This window comes from Camelus bactrianus, chromosome 10, assembly GCF_048773025.1.
Source record: "Camelus bactrianus isolate YW-2024 breed Bactrian camel chromosome 10, ASM4877302v1, whole genome shotgun sequence".
NCBI lineage: Eukaryota > Metazoa > Chordata > Mammalia > Artiodactyla > Camelidae > Camelus > Camelus bactrianus.
Genome location: NC_133548.1, coordinates 15217541 through 15239510, shown reverse-complemented (window position 1 = coordinate 15239510; position 21970 = coordinate 15217541). Strand labels below are relative to the sequence as shown.

The 21970-nt window shown below is 41.8% G+C and overlaps 1 protein-coding gene and 1 long non-coding RNA gene across 11 annotated transcripts in view; one reads left to right on the top strand and one right to left on the bottom strand.

Moving 5' to 3' along the window:
• Nucleotides 1-7975, bottom strand: part of PHF21A (PHD finger protein 21A) — a 171501-nt gene extending 163526 nt beyond the window's left edge. For 4 of the 10 annotated variants that reach the window (XM_074372116.1, XM_074372115.1, XM_074372124.1 and 1 more), the window contains exon 1: nucleotides 7467-7856. The gene's annotated coding sequence lies outside the window, so the exon portion shown is untranslated. Of the gene's footprint in view, nucleotides 1-4472; nucleotides 4695-5270; nucleotides 6227-6250; nucleotides 6990-7466 lie in introns of those variants that run through there. The other 6 variants (XM_074372120.1, XM_074372117.1, XM_074372121.1 and 3 more) reach the window with 4 other exon arrangements.
• Nucleotides 7976-8148: 173 nt separating this feature from the next.
• Nucleotides 8149-21121, top strand: LOC141578842 (uncharacterized). Its single transcript, XR_012509605.1, has 3 exons — nucleotides 8149-8456; nucleotides 12368-12512; nucleotides 20110-21121. It is a non-coding gene; the product is annotated as an uncharacterized LOC141578842 (long non-coding RNA).
• Nucleotides 21122-21970: the final 849 nt, after the last annotated feature.

Sequence of the window (21970 nt, the reverse complement as noted above, 5' to 3'; positions counted from 1 at the left end):
CTAATTCTAATGCCCATACTAGCCATCAGTTAATGCTGCAATTATAATGAGACCTGTATCATCACAGAAAAAAAAATTTACAATTGCTAAGTCAAGGTGTGAATATATACACGTATATTGTTATTTTACCAGTAAATCTTACAGTAACTGATTTTAAAAAACAGCAAACTCATCGAAGGTAAACTAAAACACTATGGTGTTTCTGAAGACTCACTTTAGAATATAAGCAGCATAATAATCGTGGTATTAGCAATCAAACTTTACTTAGCAGAAAGTTCTTACAGGCTTGGGAAGCTGTGTATAAAATGGAGTAGACAAGAGGGAAGGGTTCCCTGTGCTGTTTAAAGCAACTACAGGTCCCAGCATGCAATGCTCTAATCTGGAGCAAGGCAAAAAAAAACCGCAGTGCATCTTGGGACTTGTAGTAAGTAAACCACTTCACCCCATCACGTAAGTCCCAACAAAGTCTGAACTATCTAGCACAAATTGACAAGAGCTTATTATCAGGGCCTGGTCAAATTCACATATAATTGCTCTTTGCTCCAGCACAGATTCTTTAGCATATACTGGAAAAAGTATCAATTAATATTTAGACCAACACTGTCACATTAGAAAAACTTTATAAGGGATAAGCATACAACAGCATAAGCATAAAAAAGAAATACTTAAAAAGCAAAACAGATGCGATTACAACTTTTAAATTATATTTAAAGATACAATTTTTAAATCAATTTTTTTTAAGTTTGGCTTGATCAGTTTCAAAGCTTTCTATTCCCCTCTTCAAAAAAAGTTTTGTTTTACCGTGCTTTCTCTTAAGTCATTCAAGTTATGTTTAATAAATAATTTTTCTTGAAGAAAATTCTCATATGAAAACATTTTCCATACTCTAATACTGCCCACTACAAAATATATTCTTATAGTAATACATACGTATATAACACCATCTCATACACATACACACACACAAAAACTAAAACCAATCATACTGAAGTTCTTTTGTCAAGTCCTTGCTCAATATTTAAGCCCTCCACTCCTCACCCCTCATTTCACACACACAAGTTTCTGAAAAGAACACTTAGAAAAAAAATTCCAACTACAGACCCTTTTTTCTCATCCTTCTAAAAACACAAGTTTTTTTTAAGCTAAAGTGAATAACCTTGAGCTGTAATTTATGTATATAGTTTCTACACACACCCCTATTTTCTGAAAGACTGAGGAAGGAGGCTGGGAAAGAACTAAGTGCAATCTGCATCAGGAGGCCTAACACAGGTGGTGGGTTATTTTCAGGCAACAGCACCTTCACAAACATGCTGTGGAATACAGTCCAAGAAATTCCTAACAAGGAAAGATAAGCTGGCACACAAATTTAACACAATCCAGCTAAAAATCACCTGCAACACATGCTACTACATTTCACCATGAAAGTGACAGGCTACTACAGGATCTGAAGCATCATCAATACAACATACTGTCCATAAGGCCTGAGATAGCAGTTGCCATGGTTACTATCACCCACTTTTATCAGGAAATTATTGTCACTATTCTGAAGTTTTTGGTACTTATTTAAATAAAAAAAAAGTTTAGAGTTCTGACTGTTAATTGAGTGAGAGAATCAACTACTGTTTGATTTGTAAGCGTGCTGCTTTAGAGATGCACATGGTTAACAATACTTGGATCTGCAGCAAAAAAAAATCAATTCCTTTCTGCTGCTCCTTCTCCTCAAGTACTGACAGTTTGTATTCTCAATGCAGCCAAAACAATAAAACAAAACCCATCTTTTTGGCTTCTGTGTTTAAGTTATTTTTCTCCCCTAGGCCCACAAACAGAGTCAAAATAAAGCCTAGATCATCAACCTGTTAGGCCCCATCCCCTTCCTATTTCCACATTATCAGTTCACTTTTTTGTCTACTTTAAAAAGCAGAAAAATATTTCCACAGATGATTCCGAAATATAGGAAAGAATACTTTCCTTCAACCAAGACCTGCTAACTCACTATTTTTTATTTAAGGGGAGGGGGGGAGGCGGTGTGCTTTGCAGTGTACTGGAGGGAGAGAAGTGAAGGGGCATTCAAACTGCCAAACAAGTGTCTAGTTTAAGAAAGTTGCTTTAGAAAAGCCCAAAGGATGACTTAAACTCACATATTATCTCTAAAAGAGTTCCCCACCACCTCCAGTTTAAGACTGACCTGATAGACAAGCAATATAAAAGTTATTCTTAAAGGTCTACTTCAACATTCTCACAAACAGTAACTGTTCAGAAATTCAATACACAAATAAGAAAAATGTGAAAGCCTACAAAATAGTATGGGCCACATATACATACAAGTATACAAAGAAGGAAACATACACTATTTAAGAAATAATTATCTACAATAAATTTAATAGTGTTAACATATTACCTCTTAAAAAAAAAAAAAAAACATAAAGCAGTACCTGGTAAAGTTAAAGTGATCAAAATACATTGCTATGCTCCCAAAGAATATTTAGGGCCTACCAAAAAAAGTGCCTGAGAAGTCAACATAAATCATTAATATTTCCCAGCACAAATTAATATGAAGATTCAAACATGTTTCAAGACATCAGCTCTGTATATAGATATAAAGGAATTCTGTCAAAGGTTAGAGACCTAAAACTTTAATCCCTTCCTTTTTTCCTTTTCAACAGTAATTAATTACAAAAGCCTTTGGCAATAAAATACTAAGGATACAAAATTTTAAAGCACATTAATACAACCTTAATGTTAGTATTTCTTCAAAAAATGCTTTAGTATTCACTGCCTGTAGGATGAAAAAGTTAACGTTACCCTGAGAGGTTTCATTTTTATCTAAAGAGTTAAATGTTTTTCTCACCCTTCACAGAAGCAAGTTTCTATATTTATTTTCTAATTGAGGCTATTTCACAAAGAGCAGTCAATTCTAAAATTTAAGATACTATACCTTTTGATATACTCATAAACATAGGGAATCCCAATTATCAATGTTATTTTATCTTAGTTCAAATTTGTAAACAGAGTCTATTAAGAAAGCCAGAACTCAAAGCTTTGAGTTTTAAACTTTTGGGTTATTTTTATACAAAAATATTTCAGTGCACTCCTCTAGATTTGAGTAGTCATTTCCTCAGACATCCCTCTAAAGAAACAAAAATTATATACACACGTACCGAATACTAATGCATACTGACATATATATATATCTTTTTCACTTTGAAACAAGTTTGGAAGGTTTAAGTTATTAAGAATTTCTCAGGAAGTTAGCAGAATCAGTCAAAACAATCAAAATATTAACCATGACATCTGTTACTTGGTGTGTTAATACGAATCTATAGAAGAATCTGGAAACTTAAATATTCACTAAAATCAACTACCATCACAGCAACGGAGAAATGAAGAAAAACCTTAATAGGTGATACACATTTCTACAAAAGGAAAAATGATCTTCTTTTTGAATTAGGGGAAACTGCCTAGGCAGCATTTTTTAAACAAAGCTTCAAAACTGTAACAAAGAGCTTTTTGGTAACCACAGCAGAATTAAAAAAAAAACACTCATAAAGTGTTCCTGGTGCACTTTTAATGCACTCATTTCTCAAATGATATAGAGAAGGTTAACATTTTTAAGACAGAAGCTTCTGCCCATGTATTAATTAGCCACCTATCTCAACAATTTAACATCTGCATGGCTTCTGACAATTTACAAAGAACTTTCACATGTATTATCTCATTTGATCTTAATGAGAAAAAAGTACAGTATTATTCCTAGGAAACAAACAAAATTCAAAGCAGGTTCATCAAATTTTCTACACATTCCTAAGTTTTTAAAACTTTCTAAGCTACCACAGTAGCATGATATTTCCAGTGATAAACCAATTCACTTAGCACAGAGTTTCAAAGGATCATGTGCTGTAAATGCTATGAAACTACTTTCATCTTTATTCAGTTATTGTTAAGTGTTACTAATGGACATATCAGCAATGACTTATACCCACAGATATAACTTTATTTATAGTTCAAGAATCTTAGTCTTTGGAGGCCAACTCAAATGCATCAACCAAATGTATTTATAAGTTTATAAGAATTTATCTACTAAGATCACTGTCCATAGACTGGAGGGAAAAAAACACAAAAAGTCTAAAAATTTTTCTATACAATATTTCCCTAACCAAAATTTCAAATACTCTGTATCTTACTTGTATTAATATTATAGAGATGACCACAAAACTTAAAGCCCAAGTCATACCAACTACTTTTGTTTCTAGCCATTGCACATAATCTTTTAAAAAACTGTTCAACATCCCACTCATCAAAAAGAAACTAACTCCTCTTCAAAATAAAATAATTCTAACAGCACTCTGTACCTAAGGGCAGTATCCTTAACCCAGCCACAATAAGCAATCTGCTTTGTGTAATACAGTAAGCAGGTAAAAAGCAGTCAAAGATTTCAGTTTCAAATGGAAAATGTAATTTTTCAATGGACTTACTCAAAAATCTTTCTGGAACTTTAAAGTGTTAATCCTGTTGCTTAGTTGAAGCTAAGTAGAGCTGTAATAAGTAGCAAGACCCTCAAATTTCAGAAATTGCCTTTCTTGCTGCAGCACCTCCTGCTGGGTAACATTTAGAGTTCTTCATGTAAGCAGAAGAAGAGTATTTCTGAGGCAGCTCTTCCAGATGATTGAATGAGAAAAAGGACAGACTCTTCAAACCTAAAGAAATAGGGCCCTGTCCATCACTTATACTTCTTAAAAATAAAATTTGGCACAGGTAGGAGTCTATTACTATTACTATTCCAGTTTCATAAAGACCTGCATGAGTCCGAAGTGCAACATGTTTAAATGAAGTTTGCAAAATTATCTAAAAACTATCTTCAGAAGCACTCAAGCAAAAGACTATTAAGGCCATCCAAGCAATGCCAGTCGTATTGCAAATACTATTAGGTTAAAAAAAAAAAAAAAGGAAAAATATGACATTAAAAAAAAGCATCTGGAATATTCTGAACATGTTAGCCAGAAGTTTGTGTTTTGAGAATTTTCTGCACTATTACTACGCTCTTCGTTTAAGGATAGTTGTACATCTACAAAGTTTTAAGCACAGAAAATTTTTTATAAACATGAGCATAACTGCACACAAAAATTTCATCTTTGCCATCAAAAGATGTGTCCTGAGATTTTAAAATGCATTCTTTAGACATTTTAAATGGCCCTCAATAAGCTAGTTTTAAGCCCACAATGTAGATTCCATATACAAATGGAGACCGAAAAAAAGAATAGAAAGGAACTTACCAAAATCAAAATGAATAACAGTATTTCCAGTAAAAATGTAGTAACAGTTTCCTACAATGCTGTGAAACCAAGTAAATTGTGAAACTTAAAAAGGGGGGGGGGCGAGTCTTCAAAAACCAAAAGTAAGGCTGACCTATTTATTTCTACTGCCCAAACGTGAATGAACACCAGATGTAAACAAACAACAGAAACACTGAAAAGTATACTTAGATATCTTAGCCCCAGTTTCAGACCCCTTACCAGGCCCTCAACGAAGCTACAGATGTTGATGAGTATCCTCTCTAAAAGGAGATTTTCAAGCTCTGCGCCCTAAAGAACCCCTATAAAGTGTGCCTATGAAAAGGCTTCCTTCCTAGAGTGCATAACTGCTTTAAAAAAAAAAAAAAACTTTCATCAGCCCAAATTAATCTGATTCTAATATTCAGCTATCAATTATTAATACATAAATGTTCTTCCTTCTCTAACGTCCCCAGCTTAAGCATCTACATTCCTGACACCTACTATTAACAAAAATGCACAGCTCGCATCCCAGCTATGGGGCAAATCTTTGAAATCCAAAACACAGCCACAAAGTTCACTGTCAAGGCCAGTGCTAAGGCCCACACACGCCCGGACCTTAACTCACATTTGAAATTCTAGAAAGCATACTTGCAGACATCATTTAAAACAACACAATGTGGACGTGCAGAGTAAGATCCTCTACTTCAAGACCTAAACAAAGAATATTTCAACATATGACCGGAATATGATGACACCAGATTCACCAATGAAAACAAAACCTGCCTACCATTAGCAGTCGTACCCTCATCTCAACAACTCAACTACTTAGAAATCACTCTCTGCACATCTGCACCCCACAACCGGCGTGTGGCCTTCTGCGGGGGTGCAAACCAGACAAAGTTGAAAGGAGACATTCTTCCCCTGGTGCCCAATCGCGGTATCAACCCCTCCCCTACCAGGGCCACCTTGCTGCTACCCACCATCGCGAACGTGGTCAGGGGAAAAAAAGAAATCCTAACAGCACCGCTCAGCAGAATAAAGAGACCAAAGAGAGGATGACGAGAAGTGTTGGGAACTGCGTGCACGACGGGGCTGGACCAAACGGAAAGAGTCCCACTCCGCGCGCCCCTCCCCCCGGCGGGGGCGCGGGCGGGGGAGGGGCGGCCGCGGCCCCTCTCAGAGCGGCCTGCGGGCCCCGGCCCGCGCGGGGTCCCGGGGCGCCCCGCGGCCACGGGCGGCGGGGGCGAGTGCGGGAGGGCCGGCCCCGGGGTGAGGGGTGCAGGCAGACTCTCCGGAATAACAAGTTGCAGAAGAAGAAGAATAAGCGGAATTTCCCCAACGCTGCTCCGGCCACCCAAGACAAATGCACCAACACACACACACACACACACACACACACACACACACACACTCGGGCCCGGCAGCGTCAGCAGCCTCAGCTTTTTTTTTTTTTTTTTAAACCAGATCCTTCAGTCACCAAACAAGATGGTTTTCCCCCAAAAAAAAAAAATTAAATAAATAACCATAATAAAAACTTCCCCCCGACAGCATCCCGAGGGGGGGTGGGGTGGTGAAAGAGCCCCGGCGACCATCCCTGGGCCAAGGGAGAGCTCAAGGGGGCGGACGAAGCTCCGCGCCCCCCGCCCCCGCCGGCGGCCCCCTCCCCGGCCGCCCGCCGGGACAATGTGACGCCCCCTCGCCGCCACCCCCGGCGCGCCGCCTCTGTCACCCGCTCCGGCCCAGCACTCAGCGCCCAGGCTCCTGAGGCTGCTCATAAACTTACTTCCAATTTATCCTGGGGAGGGGTGGAGGGCAGAGGAGAGGAAGGGGGAGACAAGGTTTTTCCATTGTCTTTTTTTTAGGGGGGGAGGAATAGGAAGGGCACGCAGGGGGGCGCCCCGAAGGGGAAGTTACTGCTCAAATCTCAAGTTGACTGAGGGGTCCTGCCGAGAACACCCCCCTTTCCCTCCTCCCTCCCACACACCCCTCCCCTCCCCCTACCTCCCCCCCCACAACAAACTCCAAGCAAGCAGCCCCTGTTCCTCCCAGAGACAAACACCAGAGACAAGACAGAGAGAGAGGGAGAGGGGGAGAGGGGGAAGGGGGGAGGGAGGGGAAATAGAGCTACTCCAGAAAAAAAAAGAGAGAGAGAGAGAGAGAGTGAGAAGAGAGAATGGAAAAGCTGGGATACTGCACCCTCCTGCTGCTGGCTGGCTGTCCCCCCTGGCAGCTGGAGGCAGGAACTCTGAGCAGGAGAAGCAGGAGGAGGAGGAGGAGGGAACTCTTCTTCATGGGGAGGGAGGGAAGAAGCTGGAGCTGCTGCTGCTGCTTCTGCTGCTGCTCTGGGCCTCTCGCACTTTTTAGATATTAGTGTGTTAAGATGGTAGGTTGTTCCCTTCTCCCTCCTCCTCCTCCTCCTCCTCTCCTCTCCTCTCCCTCTCTCTCTCACTCACTCACTCTCTCTCTCCCTCTCTCTGGGCTGTTTCTTTCCTCCTCTTCCCCAGGCAAGGGGGGGTGGGGAGGAGGGGGTGGGGGGAGGAACTGGATCCTCCTCCTCCTCCAGGAGAGACACACACAGGCCCCGGGCCGGAGTGGTGGTGGGGAATCAGAGCAGCAGGAGAGAAACTGTGGGAGACAAACAAGCCCAACTCTTCATCCTCCTCCTCCTCTCAGCAGCAGCAGCGAGCACCACCAGCCCATTCACCACCCGGCCCCGGGCCGCAGCACCTCCGCCGCCTCAGCCCGGGGATCCCTCCGCCCAGGCCCAGACACACTCGCCCGCGCGGGAGCCCGCCGCGCGGCCCCGCCGGCCCGCCGCCGCCGCCGCCGTGCGCGCTCCCGCCGCTCCCGAGAGCCGGGCGAGAGGGACTGGGGCTGGGAAAGCGGGGACGAGGGCGGGGGGAGAGGAGGCGCCGGGGTAGAGGGGCACGGCGAGGTGGGAGGGGGCCGCCGGGCGGAGTTGTACGGCGGCCTGCCCAGGCTCCCGCGCCTCCGCCCGCGGCTCCCGGGACGCACGGGCCCTCCCCGGGGGCGACGGGGCGGCGGCGGGGGGAGCGGCGGGGGCCCGCGGCGGCGCTCGGGCGGGCGGACTACTTGACGTGTCGGTGCGGCGAATTTATTTCACTTTGCCTAAGGAACGGGGTGTGCTGCGGCCCCCATTGCCTAGGGAAAAAACCCGGATGTAAAGTGAGTGAAACTAAACTAGAGTGAAGTAGGGCAGCAGCAGCCAAACTCCAGTGCAGCGGCGGCGGCGGTGGTGGTGATGGGGCTGAGCACCGAGCGGCAGCGGCTAAACTCCGGGGCCGCCGCAATGATGGGCCCGTGCAGCGCTGCAGCTCGGCACCCATGTAGCTGCAGCCGAGGCGAGGCCAGAGCCCGCTGCGGCCCCCCCAACTCCGCGGCCCGAGCCCAACTCCCCCTCCCGCCGGCAGGAGCTGCAAAGGGGCTCCGGAGCGGCCCCAACTCCCTCCAGTGCAACAGCAGTTTGAAGGGGGGAAATAAAGCCGCGAGGGCAGGGGCGAAGAGAAGCTTATGGGGAAGCACTGCAATGGGGGAGCGTGGTCCAGGCAACAGGAGAAAGATGCAACCTCAAGTCGAATGCAACATGCAATCCCCGGCCGCCGCTCGCCTGCTCCCTCCCCTCACCACCCCGCCCCCTTTCCAAATAACTACCCTTGAACCACTTTATTAGCAGTACTTAGTCCCACACTCGCTTTGGGGAGGGGCAGAGGATGGGGTCCTTCGTTCACCTTTATTTATTGCTGCTTTCTCCCCCCTCTCCATGTTTTTTATTCCTAAGTTCTTTTGTTCTAAGGGGGATGATGGCATTTACTTTTCTGCTTTGTGTAGCAGGGCAATCACTGGGAATCGGCCACGTATAATCCGGCGGTTTGTCATATTTTATTAGTGAAAGTATTTTATGCCTATTCTACCTCTAAGGACTGTAACATGGAGAACTGCAGGGAGGAGAAAAACATCAGAATTCTTGTTTTGAGAGAATTCTTAACGGGGCGGGAGGAGGGTCTCTTTTTTTTTTGCGGGGGGGTGTTATTTCGATTTTTAAATCGATAGTTTTCAACTTAAAGCTGAATGTTTCTGTGTGGATATACTATTGGATTCTAAAATAACCTCCAACCACAATAAAGGGGGTGGGGAGTCCAAAATCTTATATTTAAAAAAAAAAAATCCCTACTAGACAGTGTGATATTATCTGTTACGTGCAGCACACTGGACTTAACGTAGTGTTGGCCTTCGAATGTTAAATAACAATAAGCCCCAACCTCAACTGAATACAAATGGGGGGTGGGGTGGTTTTGTTTTTAAAGCTCAGCACTTTTGTAGCATCTGCCACTACGCATTTTCCAAGCATTGATTAGCCATGTAACTCCCATAGGCATGAAGTCCAGTTTTTGCAGATAAAGAGCAACAGTGGAGAGATGATTTGCCCAAAGTCAAAGTGAGTCATTGACGGTACCAGAAATAGCCTTGGACTCTATGTGTTACTAGTCCCATCTTTTCCATTAAATAGTATTTCCTCCAAGAAATAAACAGTATTTAAAAATAAACAGACTTTATCTTGTTATGTATTTCCACCAGAGGTGCTTTGAGATCCTTGGACACGCAGGCATTTTCTTCTGTGGCCTGCAAAATTAAGTTCGGTTTCTCAAGAAAAAGCAATTTAAAAAAAATCTGGTATCTTAAAGCTAAAAAATAAAAGTATGGGCTTTACTTTACAGGTGTAGGCCATTTAGTACTCTGAGCTTTATGTTAAAAAAAATTCACAGCAGAGAAAATGTGTAAGAGTTTGAGATTGAAAATGAAAATCCCTATAAATGATTCAAGAAGCCTGGATGAACTCAAAATGTTGTGAAACTAAACCCATAACGCAGTCAGTGTGAATAACGGAAGGACTGGTTGGTAGTAAGACGCAGCTTTATCATCTGGAGATAACTCTAATGTATCTAAAAGATGAGTGAAGGCAGGAGCCTTTCAAGCTGGACCCACTAAGCACTGGACCATAATCTAATGGTGTCATTTCAAATCAGACCAGGCTGTCAAAATTTTTTCAGAGCAAGAGTGCTTTAGTGTTCTTCCTGGAGGGAAAATAAAAAAGTTTAAAATGTTTCAGAATTTCACAGAAAAAAAAATTCAGAAACTCAAATTGTGCCTGAATGTGTAAATGCTACAGAACAAGTGTCAGCAAACTTTTTTCTGCAAAAGCCCAGATAGGAAATATCTTAAGACTTTGTGAACCATGTAGTCTCCTTTACAACTTCTCTATGCAGTTGTAACACAAAAGCAGCCATAGAAAATATGTAAACAAAAGAGCCTGGCTATGTTCTAATGAAGGCTTTATTTATGGGCCCTGACATTTGAATTTCATGTACCTTTCACGTGTCAGAAAATATTCCTCCTTTTCAACCATAAAAAAAAGAACGTTAAAACGTTCTTAGCTCGGGGGTCTCACAATACCAGGGTTTGGGCAGGATTGGGCCTACAGGCTGTCATTTACCAATCCACTTTTGAAGACTAAAATCTCTGAACTTCTTGTACCAGGTATTTGGTTATTAAGATGCTTGCACAGTAATCAAAATTCAATGCCATGCAAAAATCACCTTTTAGATATTTACACTTAATTAAAATATTTTAACTGAATAATTATCTAATACTCATATAACTACCAAACTCTATGAAAAATAATTCTCTAGCTTGTGAATCATTTATAGACCACGTTCCCATTTACATACTCTGCCCTCACTCTAAGATGGTGAAGAGGAGTGGAAGCAAGTGGACTTGAATTCCCACACCTAAGAAGTATGACTCCTTTTCAGCTAAGGCACCTTGGACTAGTTGCTTAACCTTTCAAAGCCTCAGTTTTCCTATCTTGTAAAATGCAGCTATTAATACCTACTTTGTAGGGCTGTGGAGAAGATTGAATGAAATAATGATTCACCTAAAGTGCTTAGCACAGTGCCTGGCACATAGGACTACATCACACATCCTTTTCCGTGCCTTCAAATTCATTTTCTGAGTTAATGTAACTCAAGAGAAGGTGAACACGTGGAGTCCCAATAGCTTGTCCAGTGCCGATGTGGCACATGCATCCAAGGAGTCTCAGGGTGACTCAAGGTTGTGGGGTTAATATTGTGATACATTTCACTGGATCTTTCTCTAGCTCTAAGTGTACCTTTCCTGGGGCACTCAGTAGACACTACCTGTGTGGCCTCGTGCAAACACTTAGGCCTTCTGAACACTGGTGTTTCTCATACATAAAATTCAGATAATACTTTGTAGGATTTTTGAAGGGGCTAACTGGCATAAATGCTAAAGAAAAAAAGGTAACAATTAGTATCAGAGAAGATCCCAGAGATAAGCTGAAAACTGAAAATTTACCATCAGAAGCTCCTTTGAGATAAATCATTCAACTTTTTTTAAACTGCCTTCCTTTTTGATTAATTTAGTTTTTTTTTTAAATTGGGGGGTTAATTAGGTTTACTTATTTATTTATTTATTTTTTAGAGAAGGTACTGATGATTGAATCCAGGACCTCATGCATTCTGAGCTTACACTCTACCACTGAGCTATACCCACCCCCATCATTCAACTTTTAGACATAATATCAGGTGCACAATAACTTAAGAGTTTGCTCTCCTATCACTTACTTACCCTCCAAAAACCATTTAATAGTCATCAAAACCTGTTGAACAAAGGTAAAACTCAGTCTAATGCAGAGATATAAATATAGGAAAAATATAACAGAAGCATTACATATTATAGTATCACATGGAAGCATTATGTATTAGAGAATAAACAAGTTTCTTAATTTTTTTCTTTTGAAGTTTTGTAGTAACATAGCACACACCATACGCTAGATATTAAGTGTTTTTTGTACTTATATTTCTATATAATTGTCAATGATATTCTGCAATTTGACAGTATTTCAAACAACGTAATGAATCCTGCCCTCCTAGAGGACAACTTGAACAGCTTTCTCATCCAACTCCTCCCTCCCACCCCCAACCCCTGCCTGTCTTTCACTCAACCACTATCCTGTTTCCTACTTCAGGCTGAAAAGAAACCCCATTGTCTCTTAAAAGGTCACACTAAAGAAGATTTGAACACTGTCTGAAAACCTGAGGGTCCAACCAGGGAGATAACTACTGGAGTTCACCGAGCCTTCTTTTCTAATTTTTATTGGGCTGGAATAAATGAAAACCTGGCTTGTACCAAAAAGATTCTTAGGTAAGTAGAGGAGACATATCAGTGTGATTTTTAAAGAATTATGACAGAAAATCCCCAGTGACTAGCAGAAGTTGAATGTATGTTCTTTCTCTCCTCTGTCTCAATGGTTTCTGATCTTTTAAAAATCTCTTTAACTGTCTTGTGTGTGTATTTACTGTAAGCTGAAATTATAATTGGAAATGGATCAGATATAACTTGTAAATAAATAAATATTGGTGGAGAAGCAGTCAACCCTCTAGAGAACACCTTAATTTTGTTACTTTGCCATAATCTCCACCGTCAATTAAATCCTAAGCAGCTTCAGGTGTATGTGTTTTTTTTAGTAGAATTGACTAGACCAGGGCTCCTCAACCTCACGCTATTGACACTTTGGGCCAGATAATTTTTTGTTGTAGGGGCACTGAAAGATATTTAGCAGCGTCCCTGGTGTCCACCCACCAGATGCCAATAGTACCTCCCCCACAGTTGTGACAATCAAAAATATCTCTAGACACTGCCAAGTGCCCCCTGTGTGTGTGTTTATGGGGTGAGGGAGAAGGGTAAAATTGCACCAGGTTAGTGGTGGGGAGGTGGGGGGGACGGGGGATTTCAGGTAGTGGGGGTTGAGAACCTCTGAACTAGACTGAACACCACAGATAGATCTATCTGTATGTGTGTGCCCTCCAGAGAAGCAGATCCTAATTCTTTTTCCAAGAAGAAATTGATGTGGATCAGGGAGCCTAGGCCAGTCTGTTGTTAAAAACTAAAATGGTTACAATTAGAGCTGTAGAAATGTTGCCTTAAAGCTGCTGACCTGCTCCAAGTATCACAGGCAGATCCTCCAAGACTGGGTATGTGGAAAGAATTTTATCATCTTGTTATTTGCACCTTTAGTTTATCTACTATCAACACAAATAAATTGTATTGTGGGCCTTGAGCAAGGATGTTATAGTGGAAGGCATTCCCAAATTCAGAGTGTGAGAACCTGAGCTTGGGTCTGGGTTCTGCAAATGTCTAGCTAATCACTTTATCTCTCTGGGCCTATTTCCTTGTCCAAAATGGGGAAAACAGTAATACTTAATCCATTGGGTTGTTGTGAAGGTCCAAGCTGTTAATGAGAAGTAGCAGGGCTTATTCTCGAGGAATTAGGAACATTGGAACCATACAGTCCTGAGTTGACCTTGGGTAAATGATGCACTACTGTAAGCCACAGTTTCCTTATGTGCAAAATGCACAGATAATCACATGACTTCAAGAGAGTTGTTATGGAGGTTAAATGAGACAATGTATGTCATATATGCTGGATAAATATTATTATTAGTCTTTGGTAAATTGCATCACATTGCACAAATACATATCATTTTATTGTTATTTCTTTTCTGTCAACATTGAAACCTGGAAATCCCAAGAACTAATTAATACATCTATAAAACTGAGACCCTGTTTATATATATGTTACATCCCAAACTCCAACCCAGTTAAAGCAGCATTAAACTGTGGTGTGAAACCTTCTACCTTACAAGTTAAATCCAGACACAGGTTTGTTGTGACAACATAAGGTTCTCCTCCCCTTCTTGAAATAATGTTCTAATAAGTTTTTTACAACCTCTGTATCACATAAAACACATGGGGTCAGATATAGCATGCCCAGCTAGCACAATGTATGTCCATCCTGAACATTTAAATCTGACTACGTGCTGTTGCAAAATTCACCTTCCCCCAAAGCACTGGCAAATTGCACTGCAGCCCTAAAGTGGGGTGCAAGGAGGTGTTTTCTAAATTAAAATATAAATAAGGGGATCTGAAGGTATTTTTTATGAAACTTTTTAATTAAAGTATAACGTTCATACAAAGAACTGCACCAGTCACAAGTCATACACATCAGTAAATTTTCACAAAACAAACACACCTATGTAATCATTGGGTGTTTTTAAAGGTCTGAGAATTCTGTAACAAATATGTGTTTTATCATTAAGGGTGTCAGAAAAAAGGTTATCCTGAATTTGAAAGAAAACAGAAGAGATTTTCCCAGACAAGATAGCAACTGTCTTTGCTGTACAAATGTGATTTTGAATTATCATGTGGCAGTTTTGCAAAATGATCAATTGGAATCTGATTGCCCAATCATATCACCATTTACCACCTGATATATAATTCTGGGCAATTAACTTCAAGTGCTTCAGTCTTCTTATCTGTTAAATGGGGGTGATAATAGAATTGGTATTAGGATTAAATGAAATAACACTTGTAAAGGTTTGGATGAGTTCTGGTACATAAGCTTGAGTGTAAAATATTATCTATTTAGGATGGTGCCTCATGGGACTATAGGAAGGAAGTTACAGAGATCTCAAGAATTCTTTTAGAAAAAAGAAGAGTTTTGTACAGAAGAGGAGCTGGATCAGAATGGCTTAGGGGTGCTATCACTGAGCCCCAGGACCAACAGGGAAGGAGAGTCTGTGGTAAAGGCTAGAGAATGATGCCTGAGACAAAGCAGAGTCCCTGGAGGTGATAAACCAAGGAGCTGTAAAGATAGTGTGGTTCTGAACAGAAAGCCACAGGGGTGTGCCTGGCATCCAAACAGGACATGACCTGATTTTTCAGAGACCAGAGTAAGGTATAGGAGTGATTGTTTGTTTGATGTGGGCCTAGAGAGAAGAACGAGAGAAGCAGCAGCCACAGGGATCATAATCCCAGGGGTCAGATCCTTGCAAGGCCTGTGCACTGAAGGAAGAAGACTCACTTAGGGCTTTATCCACGGCTAGGAGACTAGAGCAACTTAGAGTTTAGGAATGACCTCAGATATATCTCCTCAGTCCTGCCATTCCTTCATGCTGAAATACGATGGAAGTGTGCACTGGGATGGACTAAGATCTTGAATGAGAGAAAGAGATACTACTAAAGATGAAAAGAACAGAGGCAGGCAGAGTCTCAGGACTCAGACACAGCAGAGAAGCCTCGCTGTCTGGATGATGGTCACAAGGAGTTACCCCAAATCCAGTCAACAGCCTGATTTGTCACAGCTGGATCTTCAAGTGTCCTCATTTCTTCTTCATTATCCCAATCTTGTATATGGCTTATCATCGCTCTAAGGGTCTTTGAAAGGCGGCAATTTGGTTTCTTTTTCCTTGATTGGTTGTAGGAGATGCATCAGAGTCTAAGAGTCAGCAGGACAATTTTGGTGACTAACTGTGACCCAGTGTGCTCACTTTGGGAAACACCTGTCACTGATGGGTAAAGGGTACGATACAACCAAGCCAAGAATGGCAATTCTGTGTCCTGTGCGTTTCCCAGAGCCTGAACTTGGCCTCAGAATCCTTCTCAACACAGTGCATCAGACAGCCATTACCAATTATTTGGAGCCTACTCCAGATAGAAATCCATTTTGTCATACCTGGACTTACCCCTCATCCCTTGCTATAGTAAAGCACCTATCCTATCCACTTCTCACCAAGTCCAATGCAAAGGGTATCAGATAGGTAATTTGCTTGGCTTCAACTCTGCATATTTAAATTAAGCCCTGGATAGGTAACAATCACCTCTCTATTTAGGGACCTGTTCTCAGATTTCTGAGTTTATAACTGATTTATGACCTATAGATAGTCACATCAACCTCATTGCTGAATAATTTACATACTGAGGTCATGATCTCTGGATGAACCTGACACCCATTAGTGTTAAACTCATCATCCGTGTGCTTCCCAGCTAGAACACTTGGAGAGCCACACCCCAACATGGTGGGAGTGGGAAAGCAGAAGGCCTAGATTTTAGTCCTTCCTTTTAAGTCCAGCCAATTTCTTTCCTTTCAGCTTCATCTCTAAAATGGGATATTTCCCCACAGGTGGCAATGCTAAGAAAGCTATCCAAATGATGAATGTTTTTAAGGTTCTCAAAACTCAAAAACTTTGGACTCAAAGCATTATATCCATAGATGTCTATTGATGAAAGCTGTATTCCCCACCAGGGCTAAACATTTGTGTTTTACACTTCGTTACATGAAGAAGCCAAATCTTTTCTGCACTATGAAGTTGATGAGATGGGACAGAGGTTGTTCACTGCTTTTGAGCACAGTCCACTGTTGTTCCCATCTGTAAAATGGACACATCATACTGCCTTTTTCCCTCTCTTGGCCTGCAGAGAACTGAGGAGACAGAAATCACAAAAGACTGAGTTTACTGAAAACCAGTGTTGTAAGTGAAAGAGGAATTAATTAAATTTTAATTTAAAATAACACTACCTCTGCTGTTCCAGCATCTGGATGGGTGACTGAAACTAGAGGTAGTGGGTTAGGGATTTGGGGCTAAGAATTGCATTGGTGGATATGGAAATAACACAGAGAAGTAGGGACCTGAAACAGCAATATGTCCTCCTAACTTATTGAGAGTGAGAATTAAAATACAAGAAGCATTTTCCAGTAGCCAACTGGGGACTTTTGACTCCCTGAAGGTACAGGGGTTATAAGTCTCAGGGCCACAAACACTTTATTTTAATACTACTTCCTCAATTAGCAGAAGCACAGACTTGTTTTTCCAAGTACATTGTGTTGTCGCTGTTCATCTAATAGAAAAGAAAAACTCATTCCAATTCCAATCTGGATGAAGACTACATTTCCTATGACAAACGTCAGTGGGTTGATGGGAACAGGCTCATTCCAAGCTGAAATGCTCGAACCTAAGCTTTGTGACTAACTGTGCCTAAAGACATCTCATTTCATCCTGGAGTGTCCTCGCCTCAGCAGCCTAGGTAAAACCGAAAAGACCACAGAGCAAAATCGACTGAGAGTATGACAGCATGAACATGGAGATTTTATGTTCATCTGTTATTGGAACGTAAGTCAATTTACAAAACTGCTGTTTTAAGGGAAAATGATTTGGACTGTGTAATTGTGAATAACAAGAAGAAGTAAACAAATGAACAAAATATGGTAGTGGGTAATACAAGTGGGCCCTGCTTCCAATCTAATTTTAGATCTAATTTTTAAAATTAAAGTTTCTCATTTTTCACTTAAATTTACAATTTCAGAGAAATGTTATCCTCATTCCTGATTGGATTTCAATTGGAAATAGCTCCCAAAGTTTTAAATCTGAATTTCCCTGCCTTCTCAGGTGCATTTAGCTGTTTGACACATCAGGGTGTCAAATTTCTATGAACTTGGAATCCAGGTCCCAGCTCTGCTATATGCTAGCTGGACATTGAAAAAGTCACTGGCTTAACAGGTTTTAGTTTTTACATCTGTAACACAAAAATGTCTTATCATACCAGGATAGTTGGGGGAGTTAAAACAGGGATCCCTAAAATTTTCCTGATGAGTTTTTCTTCCCTCCGTGAAGACTTACTGTTAATTATTAATAGTGAAAATAACAGCTGTCATTTGCTAAGCATTCTGGGCCAGATGTTTTGTACATACTTAAAATTTTATAGATAAGAATATTGAGGTACAGAGGGGTTAAGTAAATTGCCTAAAGTCACATAAATAGTAAATGGCAAAACTGGGATTCCTGCCCATGGCTACTTAGGTTCAGGTTCTGCTTTCTAATGGGAATTTCTGTGAGCCGGGAGGAGGGAGATATGGGGTAGTGCTAGGCTAAGAGATAAATCAGGCAAGGCTTTAAAAGGAATGAATGAATTCGAGACAAGGTCTCCAAAGTAGAGCAACTCACTACTCTTTGGCAAGAAGAGAAGTAAGTCTATCCCAGATAGGAAGACACATCGTATAATAAAATGTAGAGTTTGGAGTCAGAACGGCCTGGGTGAGAATCTTGTCTAAGTAACTATTTAACTGAAGGGCTTTGGGCAGCTTATTTATCCACTCTTAGCCTCATTTTTCTCACCTGTGAAATAGGGACAATAATACTTGCAGAGTTGTTTTGGTGGTTAGAAATAATCCATGTAAAGTGTCTTGCACATGGTAGGCATACAATTTATGGCAGGCAAAATATCATACCCTTTTGTAAGTATCTCTGCAGCATTTCCTAAAGTGTGTTGTTAGTAGACATTGGGTAAAAAAGGAGAAAAGATCAAAGAAATTTTAAGTGTGAGAACAATTTGGCAGGCAAGTAAATCTGGGAAATGCTGCTAAGCAAAGTTAAAGTGTTTCCTTACTGCAGGACTTCTCAGAGCCTTTAAATTGCAAAGATGCAGTAGAAATCTCCAAGAGGAAACATGGTCCTAATTTATTTGATTATATAACCTAATTTTGTCTTAAGCATTTTACAGGACCGATGTTCCTGTGAACACATATTAGGAAACATTGGTCTGCTGAGTTTTGGAAGAAGCTGGGTTCCTCTGGTCCAGTCATTATGATGCATTTGCTATTTTGCCGTACCTCCACAGCCATGGAGAAGAGATTCTCCATTTATTTCTCCCTAAAATAGGACTTCCCCTTTTTACAAATGTCACAGAATGAAACTCTAAAGAGTGATTTCCAGCATCCACTCAAGTGAAAAGTTCAGCTCCCAACAGGACCAGGCAACATCCACAAAACAAACCAAGGCAGGCCCATGGGGCCATGGCATTATTGAGCCTCTCAGGATGGCAGGATACAGATGCTTCTTCCTGACTGCCAGAGAAGCTTTTAAAAAGTGCAGGTTACTCCACAGACCAACAGAGGCACTGGCATGGAGAAAAGAGAACCCATGTCACCTACCCAGAGAGTAAGAGGCCAGCCCATCCAGAGTGGCCCCACTTAGGCTCCTGTCCCTGCCCTTGTCAAAGGCCAACCCAGCACAGAGAGGGGGAGAGAATTAAACAGAAGATCAGCTTTTTATTTTCATGTAAAAAGCACTTGCCCTCAGGTTATAAATGTTATTGCATTTGTGTAGCACTTTACTGCTGCCCTCAGCTTGCAAGCATCACAGGATCCCAGTGGCAGAACTTTTATAACCCTTGATCAATAGCTTATTTCTATCGCCTTCGGTCCCAGCTGCCAATCCGTTCTGTATAATGCGGGAGGCAGACTTTGCTGCTCTCCAGCTGTACATGCTATGAATGTAAACTGTGAGAGTAACATATGTATGTGCATTGAGTGGGGGACAAGGGATTTTTGAATAAGGACTGATAAAAATGGTCCCCTTGTTCTGGGAGACTACCACAGAATTGAGAGTTTTCTTTCTAGTGAGTGCTTTTCTCCCTCCCTTTCTTTCTCTCTCTCTCTCTGAAACCACATGCTTGGTATTCTTTGGTGGGTCTAGACAAATGAGACACGATTCTCTCTTTTTGTGTGTGTTTTTATTTTATGTATATTTGAGGGTGGTGGTGAAAAGTGGTGTGCGAAGATGTAGAAGTTCCAAGAAAGGGCCATAGCCGTCTTGTTCATCACCCCCTCTATACCCAGCCCCTAGACAGAGCCTAGCACAAAGTAGATGCTCAAGAAATATTTGTTGAAGAAATGAAAGAATTCCAGTTGGCAGTGGGAGGGGAGGAGGTGAGTCCAGGAACATTCTCCTGGGGCTGCCTGAGCAAAAAGCAAAGGACAAAGGCTTTATGTTGCCAGCAGCACTGGGAACCACAGACAGCTACTCCGTGTCTGCTTTATTTAAGGCTCGCTGCTAGGCACCACAGGAATGGCGGAGAAATCAGATCACTAAGTGTAACCAGCTTCTGCTGTTCTATTTTCCCACAGAGCAGAGTCAGTACTGCAACCCCTTATAGGTCAGATGCCTCGCCTCACCTTCTTCCTCCCACTTCAGAAACCAGTTTTAGGACCAACCCACTATAGGAGACGCCTTGAAGCAGGCCCCCAAGGCTCCCCAACATTTTCCACCGCCAGGAAAACGACTCCGGCTAGCAGTAAGGCAGTCCAGCCTGCCCTTGTCTGAACCTGCGTCCTTGAGACTCAGCCAAACCTCTCCCGGCTTGGCGGAGGGATGTTGAGGTGACATTCTTCTCCCTGCCACTCAGCATCTTTTAAACAGTCCTCCTCCACCTTGGGAGAATATGCATGAACTCACTGCAGACGAGCACCACAGAAGCTGAAAACTCCCTGTCTCCCTGGGAGGGGAATTCATCGCAAGTGAAAACTAAGAATCTGAGATGTTTGCAAGTTGTTCTGAAGTTCTTGTGGTTGCCAGCGGTAGGAAGAAATCTCTGTCAGGTGGAGCTAGTGAATGAGGGACCTCGTTGGCAGGATGGAGTGTCTCAGGGGGCCGGATCAGTGGGCCTCAGAAGGACCTGGACTTGAGCCCTGGCAAGGGAGGGGAAGCAGGAGCAGCGACTCCCCACGTCTGCCTGCTGCCAGCTGCACTTGGGTTTCCTCCTGTGCACGGAGTTCACAGCCTCGGGGGCATGTGGCGGGAGGGGAGCGGGAGGTTGGCACAGGCCTTTTTGGCTCTGGACCACACCGCCTGTAGTGCACCATGAATTAATATTTTTAATAAATCCTGTAATTATCTTGTGAACAGAACATTTTTTGTGGCACTATATTTTTTGGTGTTAAAAGCATTAATTTGTTCAATATAAACATTAAGAATATACCATTGGTTTTGTAACCTTGTTTCTTTATTTCTTAACGCACCAGGAGCCTCACAAAATAGAAGTGAGCTCTAAGGCTCCAACTAAGAGCTGTGCTCTGCTCTGTGTAGCCACTCTGAGTGGCCAGGCCAACTGAAGCCAGCTCTCAGGCCCTGTTCTGAATGTCTAGGAGAGACTACTCTGCTCCCCTTGGGCCAGAGGTTCACCCCGCACAGTCCATTGTGATACTTACTGCAAGGCCCCCTTAAGGAGGCAAAAGAAAAGGGGTCCCTATGAGCTGGACAGATTGACACTCCACAATGTATCTACTATACTATCCTCTTGGTGCGCTCACCCTGTGAAGATGCCAGGATGTTGGAAGTTTCTAGCTGGGCAAGACCTCAGGGACTGTGGAATCAGGGGAAGCTCACCTTACAGCTCAACTTTCATAAGTGTGCATTAGCCTGCTTCCCCCCAATCTTGTCTTTCTAGTCCATCACTATTTTCCTTGATCCTGATATTTTTTCTTTGTAATTTTCTATTTTATATTATCTTTTCTTTTGAGTTGTTGCCTCAAATCCATTGTGGCTTGACAAAAGACCAAAAAAAAAAAAAAATTAAATAAATGTGAGGGATTGTATTTAATGCCATCAAATCAACCTATCTTGTAGGCTTCTCAGGATCCTAGCTGTCCTCCAAGAGGACTTGGTCCAAGTTAGTCTTGGTTTGTCCATCCCTCCTTCCTTCTCACCTTCCTTCTTTCTTTTATTTTTCAGAGTAACATTTTTTCTATAGAAGCAATACAAATATCTTTTAAAAATATTTTTAAAGAGGGAAGTATCACCAATAAAATTTAAATTATTCAGATTCCCACCAGCCCCCCTCCCGGGAGATAACTTCTGTTAACATTTTGGTGTACCAATTTCCAGGTAATTTTCAACAAAATTAGCTCCACTCTTAAAATAACCCTACTATAACATTGATGTGTATCCTATTTTTAAACAGCAATATATCATATGTTTCTTTTCACATCA